Raw genomic sequence first — 10,563 nt, forward strand, 5'->3', positions numbered from 1 at the left:
TTAAGTTACTTTGTGTGCTAATTATTTTCTGCTTTGAAATTAATTAAAATACAAACTCTAGCCCTGTCTTGTAACTAGATTGCTATTGTTTGCATATCGTGGAAGGTATAGGAAACAAAGCCGATGAGTAGAATTTAATAATCATCGAGTGGCATTTAGCGATATAATTATGTATCTTCACGCCAAATGTCATTTTAAAAAATACAATCATTACAATTTCACCGACCCCAGACAAACAACAGGAGCGAAGAATGGTTCAAGTCGAAGTGCCCTCGAAGAGTTGCTAAAATGGTCAAATGATAGAACCAGTATTTGTTAAAACAATATCAATTAATTATTTGTTTAATCTGTTAAACTTTTAATTATTTTAAAATTGTGTTAAGAAATTTGATATCACGCCATTGTGAAAGTCGACATTAAATACAATCTCACACACACACCAATGGTCAGACTATTGAGAAGTTGACATGCATTAAATTACCTTTGACAAGCAAGAGAGTTAACTTTCACTTGACACAAACTAGGTCATTTCGGGACTAACACATGGTTCAATTTTATTCCAATAATTCGCTTGCGCCTAGGGGTCTTTAGCAGTGGGAGGAAACCGGAGAACCCGGAGAAAACCCACGAGGTTGGACAGGAAACCCTACTCCTTGTCATTTACAACCGGAGAATCAAAACCCCCGCCAGTTGACTCAATGACAGACCTTCAGCCATCCAACACACCTTGACAAGCAAAATCCTGAAACCCATGCCAATTCTGCCACTCCGTAGCTAGTCACGAGTGTTGTGTACGCGAGAGTGTATGCTTAGTCTTTCTATAGTGCACTATATCTCCTTTTTATTTGGGGAGCTGACTGTTTGTTGTACTATTTGTTCAATCGAGGATCTATTTGAATGGCATTTTATTTATTGAACTGCAGATATACACCGAGGACAACTCTGAAGAACACAACAATTATTTACTACAGGGTGGCATTTCAATTGGGATTCGTTAGTCCTTATCCAGAAAATATTCATTGTCATCCTATGGTTATAGTTACGTTTTTTTAGAAACCGAACTCTGATCAAGCTTTTTCCAGATACCGATATAGATAGCTATTTTGGGTATTCCCTTTGACGTGTACTTGCTCGAGAGAAATGAAAATTATAACGATAATAGAACAGTGTCTTGTCGTTCGGATGGGACGTACAACCCTTGGCAATTGGAATTCGAAATAAGGCCGGGCAAATTTAACTCATAGCACGCAATATGGCATAAGTCCGTCTTCATTAGCCCAGTCCGTGCAGAAACGTAAAATGTTAAACCCCATTTCATTTCATTTCTAAGAAGTTTAAAATGAGAGGAGAAAGCGACAAGAAATGGAAAACGGTGAAGCGATTACGCAGTGCTCTGCTTTTATGGCTTTAACAGACAAACCAAAATATTCCAAACGTATTAACTTTTAATAAGCTTATTAAATCGCAATCAAAAGGATATTTAAAATCACTTTAAAGGACAAAAGATTGCTGACATTTCCGGATTTGCCATCAACTATCCATTAGTACCATTAGTCATTTTTTTCTGTGATCGCGTGACGCCACTTTTGTAGCGATAACGCTTTTAGACCCGCGCACGTGGTTCCAGACATAATTCTGTAAAAATATCATGATGATGGTGATGTCACCTCGTTCAAAATTTACACCCAATCCTTGACTAGAAATAGACTTCAGAGATTAGAGCCACAGATACAAGAATGTATTCGTGACTAGCTATATTAATAAGCGGATGATACAGACCACAGCTGTTGATGTATACAAAAATTACAAAAAGATTAATTACCATATTATATAGTATACCAGATAAATACAGCCCTCAATAAAGACGGCGAGAAAGGTAGGCCTATCTGTATGAAGGGAAAAATATAAATGGCTGGCCTGTACGGACAGATAGCATATTTAACTATCATTACGTTATTTATCCAAAACACATCAAGATGCTGAGTGGAGTTAACGAACAGAAATTTTGTTTTGTATTGTTTTAAAAACTCTCTAACCGTTATTGTGACAGGTTGGAGAGGGCTTTAATTTGGCTTCATTTAAAACCTGGGTGTACTAATTCTGATCAAAATCTAACGTAATTTCGTTTCGTTCTTTCTTTCTTTGTGCGTGTGTGATTTTTAATATATTGTTTAACGGGATGGGAGGGTACAGTACATATTGTACATTGAATAGTAGTCGTATGCCTTGAATAGTAGACCAAAACCATTATCCAATGACTTTGCATATGTTGCTACAAGCAGGTAGAGATCAGTTCACCACAATAATCTGAGTTGCAATAAAATGTGAGTTACTTCCAAACTGCACGCAGCGATCCATCTACGTCATACGTCATTATGATCACTTTAAATTTATACACAGTGTTTAAAGGAGCTACATCGCTAATATTTGGGACCTACAAATTGACACAAATGGGTCGCAACGTATATAATAATGTAATATGAATGTAAATAAACTGATTTACATTCAATCTTTTTCGTTTTTACTCTAATTTCAAAGAAGTTATGTTCGGCGAAATACGCCAGAAGTCTCAATCGAATGGCAATCTCTGCGTTTGGTTATTCCAGTCTACACCGATAGTATTTATTGCGCATGCTCTCCAGATAAGAATATGGGGTCACCGTTTGACATGACTCGTGGAATATGTCTAACCTCATTTTTCGAGTCGCTTGCTAAAAATTGCGTTGAAACGCATTATGGTACACGATTCGTGTACCAATCGTAAAATGTTTATTTTATCTAAAATATTGGATATCAGAAGCCCATATTTTCCCGGTAAGATCACCACACTAATATTGATTATAATTGACAAATAATTCGTGTTTTCAATGGCGAAGGTTTTGGATGATATTGAGTTAGAGACTTAGCTACTTTAAGGTAATGAGACGAAGAAGCCTCTTGATTTTCAGCAATTTCCAATAAATACTGCAAGAGTTATGGCCATTGATCACTTTGAAAAATCTTGTGGACGCCCTAGAGGCTAAAGTTAATATCCGATTGACATACTGCAAGAGTTATGGCCATTGATCACTTTGAAAAATCTTGTGGACGCCCTAGAGGCTAAAGTTAATATCCGATTGACATTAAATTTATGCACAGTGTTTAAGGTCATGAGACGAAGACGCCTATTGATTTTCAGCGATTTCTGATAATTACTACCAGAATTATGGCCCTTGATCACTTTGAAAAATCTTGTGGACGCTCTAGAGGCTAAAGTTAATATCCGATTGACTTCAGATTGACACACAGAGTTTAAGATCTTGAGACGAACAAGTATATTGATTTTCAATGAATCTTTATGACTTGAACAGCCAAATCCATGATGTTAAAAGTTTCGTATACTAAACGTTAGCATGGGGCAGAACTTTATAAAAACCAAACAAATTCTAATGGTTTTCTGATAATTACTTCAACAGTTGTTACTCTCAATCAGATTTTAATGTATTATAAATGTTTCATTACCGAAAAAAGTAAAAATATCCGGCAACTCTTGTTGACTGCCCGGACGATATAGCTGCTGTGGGCGTATGTTTCGTTGCCTGGCAACCTATCTTTACTAAAAGAAAATGTTTTAGCCAGAGGTCGTCAGTGGTCTATCTACGGTATGTCGGTTAGTGTACGTGCCCTGGATAGCACTTGAACTTGAAGGGGGCTCTACCGAGAGGCACTCGCAGTTAACCTCCATAGGTTAAGGAAGACTCTGTGATCTTGCTCTGCTGAGTGTAGAAAAAGAAGAAACATGATGTTTAGAAAGGGGTGCAATCCCAATTCTTTCCGCCGCAGATACGCCATGCTTACTTATAAATATTGAATGGTCAACCCATAATGATCCCGAAGGTCATACTGATAATTGACTGCACTAGTTAAGAGTGATCTAGTTTATACTAGTTTCAATGGGTCTACATTAATTGTACTATCATGTGGTTTTGTCTATTTATATACAAATGATATCTGAATCCCGGCAGCTTGAATAATCTTAAACAGTCAAGGTTTATATAGATATTATATAGTCATTATACTTTTATATTCATTAAAACATATATTCCAGCTGTAGAACATAATTTGTTATATAAAGTATAATTCCAATGACAAGGTATAAATTACGAATAAGCTAACAATAAATGAACTATTATTACAAAGTGTCAACCACTGTACATTGCGTGGTAATGTCAGCGCCCAGCCATTTTGATTGCAAGCTTATTTAAGAACTCGAGTTTTAAATCTCTATTTGAACAACTTCAGAGTTCGAAGGTTACAACTAATTGTTCAATAATATAGTGTGTATTACTCCATGCAAATATAACTTGAATCGTAAACTGTATATTGAGTAAAATGTGTTTTTGACAAGAAATAAATTATTCTCAGTAATTTGAATATGTTTTCCTACTGATAGTTATATATTTAGAACCTCGACTGCCGTGGAAATTTTGAGAATTATTGCAGCCATACTCTAATGCAATCTAATACTCAAGGATCTCCGATGTTCAAATACCGAATCGAAAGAAAAAAGAAACTGAAATTATCTGAGCTCGTTTATCTTCAGGTAATATTGTATTTTAAGCACCAATTTTCAATTAATTGAACGATACCAACCAATTCAAAATACGAATGCAAAATAAGAATGTTGAAATATTAAAATACTTAGGAACTTTTGTATAAAATCAATATATATTATTGTAAGTTTATATCTCTGTTATGCAATAAAGTTTCTTCTATATTGTACATACAATTTAGCTTTTAGAGAGTCTAGCAGAATCAAAACGGATTTCCCCAAGGATGCCAAATCTTCCAGTAGTTTACGGTATGCCATATCGTCACTTACTTGACAGCCATCCTAATCTAGCGTTTGTAAAACTTGCGAGTACGTCCTATCCGCCGGATGAGGATGTCGGGCTTTCTGATAGCAGGCTGTATTACCTTTACAGTCGCTGCTTGTTGTCAGTGGTGTATATGCGTTTAAATTGTCCCTGATGTCGCTACTATGACAGCAGACGTTAAATCAACCGCTACTGCTTTCAAAACCAGCTATTCCCCCTCTTAAAAACAGTCTATGACACCATGCTGTGTTGAACCGTACGTAAACACGAACTTAGTCAGTTCTCATATTGTCTGCGATATCACCGCATGTTGAAGCAGACGTTAAAATAAAACACTGTTCATACATAAATCATAAAACCTCCCGTCATATATATATATTGTATTAAAAGAAATATTTAACCTCAAAACTAAAATATTCTGAAATAATCCAGAAAACTATAAAAATTCAAATCATATAATTTTTTTTCTTCTATAAACTCCCAATATAGAAAGCTTTTTGTATAGAGTTACCGTGCGTAGTTTATAGCGCGCCTATATTTGTGCCGCTCCCATGCTGGTTTGATAAGCAGTCGGTAATAAATATGTTTGTAAATATAACCTAAAATGCATGACCCACATTCTAATATCGACATTTTTGACCCTTCGACATGATCTAGAATTAAATGTCATAATAACCCAGTCCAACCCAAAACAAAGAAAATGTTAGATGAAAGTCTCTTTCAAGCTGAGCAGTAAAAACCATTTCGAATATATGGCACTTTGTCTGTGTTCCTCCAGTAATAATGTATTGAGTTACAAGTTATCTTTTTCCCACGGGCCTGAGGACAATCTAGGAATGTTGTGCTTTTATTAAGAACAAACACACATATCCGTTTCTGGCCTTATAAATTGGTATCACCGTAAATAATATAGTCTTTAAATCCATTTTAAGTCGCTAAAAAAGATATATTTCCCTCCTATTGACTATTTACAAAAAGGTTTTCTTTTGTTGACTGTTTATAAGAGTCTCTGTTTTTTGTGATTGTTTTCAAGACCCTTTTGACTGTTTACAAGACCCCTTTCTTGTATTGACTATAATTATTTACAGGATGTTTGTACATTTATTTTGTTAACCTTCAAGTGATGGAACTCGTTACTATAATCGTAAGTATACGAGGACCTAACTACACAAACAAAACCGAAAAGACAAACCTGTGGACAAGATATGAACCACATTACAAGCACTAAACAACAAATACTAAATCATATAAATGTGAATGTTTTATTAGTTTTATTAAAATTGCAAAAAGTACACGTGTTTATCAACAGAAGAAAATAGCACAAATAAGCGAACCTTGCTGAACTACATCTAAAAGACACATTATACACGACTATAATTATTCCTAACTAATACAATCTTTATGTACATGGTTATAAGATCCTATTTGAAATTTGAAATCCAGCAATGGTTACAATGTTGCACTTTTGAGATTTTTTGGTAAATCGAGTTGCATGACAATTATAGGATGAATGTTATGTATGTGCAAATTTTTACTTAGTTGCAGATCATGAAACCTATATCTGTAATATGAGATAGCTTGTGTTTGTCAAAGTGTCCTCAAAGATGCATGTCAAGTATTTAGACGATCAGGAGATCATTCATGATTCATCAGGCCGCCCTTCTTTCTTCTATTTAAACTCTTTTTTTCGATTTTGTTTTTTGGACCAAGTGATGTATTTATCAATAGTTTTATTTTTAATTTAAAAAGAAAGATAATACACGTGGAATCAAATTTAAGGGTTGTTTGACCTCTCACCTCTTAGTCTCTCATGGTTTTTTGGGGTTTTTTTTTTAGCACAGGCTGTCTTATCTGTTCTGTGATTCTATCATCGCTTTTCTTGTTTAATCAAAGAGACGATAATTTTTTCACTAGTTTAATCATCATCCCAATCATTCAGCAAGACGTTGATAGCATGTTTTGCAAGTGGAGTAAGATAGCGAATAAACCTAATAACCCGATGAAAAAAATATTTGTCACCGTGGGTTTTTTTTATGTAGAACATAAGAGCTGAATATAATATAGGAGATTTCAATGATAATCTCGTATTCTGATATTCAAAAGCTGAACTGTCGTTTTGTCACATTACCATATTGTATTGAGTGAAGGACAAACTACTAGACCCCAGTTTAATAGTATTTTAAGGATGGGCTGTAGAAAAGACATTGTCTGACCTTAAATAACATTCATATACGCTATAAACAAATATCATAATATTTTTTAGGTGTGTTATATTTTATAGACATTATCTGATAACGAAATAATGAAACTTCCATTTTGTTATGTTAAAACTGCATCAGAAAAAACAAAATATAAGAACAAATTCTTTGATGATTATTGAACTAGGCTAGCGTGTATACTACAGATAAAGAAACTATATAGCATTTAAAAAAAACTTACAACGCTGTGTTCATAAAAATAAAAATAATAAAAAAGGTAGAAGGACCCTATACATATTCACGCATACTTTAAGCCGCATAATGTGGTTAATATGGAATACAACACTTATATTGTCAAAAATAAACTCCACAAAATCAAGACACAACTATTAGTTGTCTAGTATTATAAACAAGCAAACATAGTTACATGTATAAGAACGGTTAAAGAAATCATAATAATATAGTTACAAAAGCGTGCATATGCGAATGCGTTCTTTTTCTTTTATTTCAATCGTATTACGGGTTATTTCATCGGTGTCATGGCATTGGCTTGTCAACAATTTAAAAACATCAGACACTGGTAGCTTGCGACTAGATCTATTTCTTAAGGCCAACTCAAGATTTCGTCAAGGTTGCTGAGATGTAAATAAGGTTAAGGCACGCGATTGTTGGCGTGATTGTAGGTTAGGTTTAAGAATTTGAGGGGAGAGGCTAAGTCTCCACATAAGCACTGACCTATAAGGATGATGAAAATTTAGCTCATGATATTTCCTAATTTCATAAAAAATACATAAAATACATTAGATTTATATACGAAGTTGATTTCGCTGGGTTTTTTGGTGTTGGTAGCGCTGACGATCTTCCTTAGGTAGTGCTTGTGGTATTCTGGTATTTTTTGGGTTCTGAAGACAAAAGAATAAATTTGAGGCTCTCGTGTGAGAGCCACATTAGTGTGTTTCCTACTAAGAATTGGATTTTCTAAAGATGTGTTTGTTCCACTATCACCGGATTAGGGCTAGGGGTTCTTATATCTAGTTGATTTTATTTACTAAGGGATAGGGCTAGGGTTTGATATATTATTTGTTTTGGGTTAGGGTGAGGACTGGTCTTATTTAGTCTAATTTACTGTGCACTAAGATGTCGTTCAGATTTTTATTTTTAGAATATGCATTTATAAGTTTCTGTGTGAAGATTTTCGGATGATTTTCTTGGAAATCCGTATAGTGTTTTCTGATGGTTTTGGACGCACTTGCTGCTGTTGCGTTAAATGGGACAACAAAAGGGGCTATTGCGCTAGCCGTATGGTTATTTAAACCTAGTGGGGTTGTTGTTTTCAATTTGTCAATCCAGAATTTTTCTCTTATTAGCCTAAACGTTTTAATTTTTTCTAGAGTTTCAAAGCAGCTCTTAGTCTTTTTTGTTGGCGTGACACTGGGATCAGAAATGGTTGAAGTGAATTGAGACCGGTTTGTCTTTTTTGGTGACTATGACCGGTGACCGTTAATTTTTTTCCCTAAGTGCATTATCAAATAACTTGACGTAATTTCGTTATTTTGAAAATTCACCATGACCTATAATACACTGCGAGACTGTCTGAACCGCTAGAATAGATTTATATTGTAGATGATGTGTTTACAGTGGGTGGTATTTCATTTATAGAAATTCCGGACATAAATGATCGCATACTTTGTACGATTAAATTTTATCACCGTTTTCAAGTAAGCGTTAATTTATAGTAACTTACGACACTACCCAAATAATTACCGGGTACAGTGATCTAAACGTTCGAGAATTTTCTAGTCTGTATCGATAAAATTATATGATAGGCTGCAATGCGTTAGGTTGGGGCGAGAATGGCAATTGTGGTCTTTGTCGTCATGTTGTCAGTCAGCGTCCGACAATTCTTTTTATGTATCATGACATTTGTTTTATACATGTATATCAAACCTCTATATTAGAAAGGAACACAGATGGCAACATGGGTCTGTCAGCACCTGCCTCTATTAACAAACACAGTTTGATTTCTTCCGATGTACATATTAGTAAATAAAATAAAATGAAATGGGATTAAACGTCCTACTGTTCTGCCCCGGCTGGGCTAATGAAGACGGTCATATACAGTGTACAAGACAGTTGTCCTCGCCAGACCCTCTGTTCTGCATCACTGACAAGGGCAAAATCTCGATGAAATTTTTAGGCCAACACTGGAGCGAAACCGCGACCTCCAGGCTAGTGAGCCAGCGTCTTACCCATTTAGCCATCGTGGTTCCACGTACATATTAAGCTATATTTATACCGCTATGCTATCTATTGCACTAACAGCGTTTTGAATATTAGAGGTTACCTTCAAACTATAATCTTGAAGACTAATATTTCAATCTATAGTGCCAAGAATCTCACCAATATTGTCAATATCCAGTTGCTTTGAAAATAAACTTTTTAAATCCGGGCCAAATGAAAGGAGTATCGCAGGCCTGTGTCTAAATCTAGAATTTGTAAAACAAATACCGAAATGTTTCATTATACAAGAGAGCGAAATGGGGTTTAACGTCCACTGGACACACATTAGGCCATTTCGGGACTAGCATATAATATGGTTTAATTTTATTTCAATAATTCGCTTGCGCGTAGTGGTCTTTAGCAGTTGGAGGAAACCCGAGTACCCGGAGAAAACCCACGAGGCTGGACAGGCGACCCTACTCCTTGTCACGTACAACCGGGGAATCGAAACCACCCCATTTGAAAAATAGAAATGAAATGAAATGGGGCTTAACGTCCTACTGTTCTGCTCCGACTGGGATAATGAAGACGGGCATACGCCATACAATGTGACATGAGGGAAATTTTGACCAGGCAGCGGCACTATGACCTACTCTTGTATCGAATTCCAACTGCCCAGGGATCTTTAACGTGCACGCCAATGTATACACGGGACCTCGATTTTTCGTTCCATGAGAACGACTAGACAGCTGTCCTTGTCAAGTCCTCCGTCGAACACGCGACCCACAGGCTAGTAAGCCAGCGTCTTACCCACTTAGTCACCGTGGCTCCCATTTGAAAAATATGTTTCTAGTAGATTGAAATTAATAATAAAGTAGGATGGAAAGATTGAGTCTAGATATTTATGAGAAGGAAAAAAAACAGAAGCCGACCTTAAAAGGATTGCCGTAGTGCATTTTCTTCAAAAAAACAAACACAAACATCAGTGATTTGAATGTACATGGTTGAGATACTATATAATGTGGCATATAATATCCGGTTCTGTTCTCAATCTGGACTAAAATAGCACGAGGCAGATACATATAAATACGTATGACATGTCTTCCAGATTATACGATTACATCCTTATACAGGTCAGAATGACTTCACAAAATCAATTTTTTCCCAAAATTTTGAAAAGCCTTCTCTTCTCAAAATAACTTCTTCAATGTACTTTTACTAGTTAACTATCTACACAACATATAAACATGTTTTACCAACCGTCCTGATGATGATCACAAATGAAATGA

This window comes from Patella vulgata, chromosome 9 (genome assembly GCF_932274485.2).
Source record: "Patella vulgata chromosome 9, xgPatVulg1.2, whole genome shotgun sequence".
In the NCBI taxonomy this organism is placed as follows: Eukaryota; Metazoa; Mollusca; class Gastropoda; family Patellidae; genus Patella; species Patella vulgata.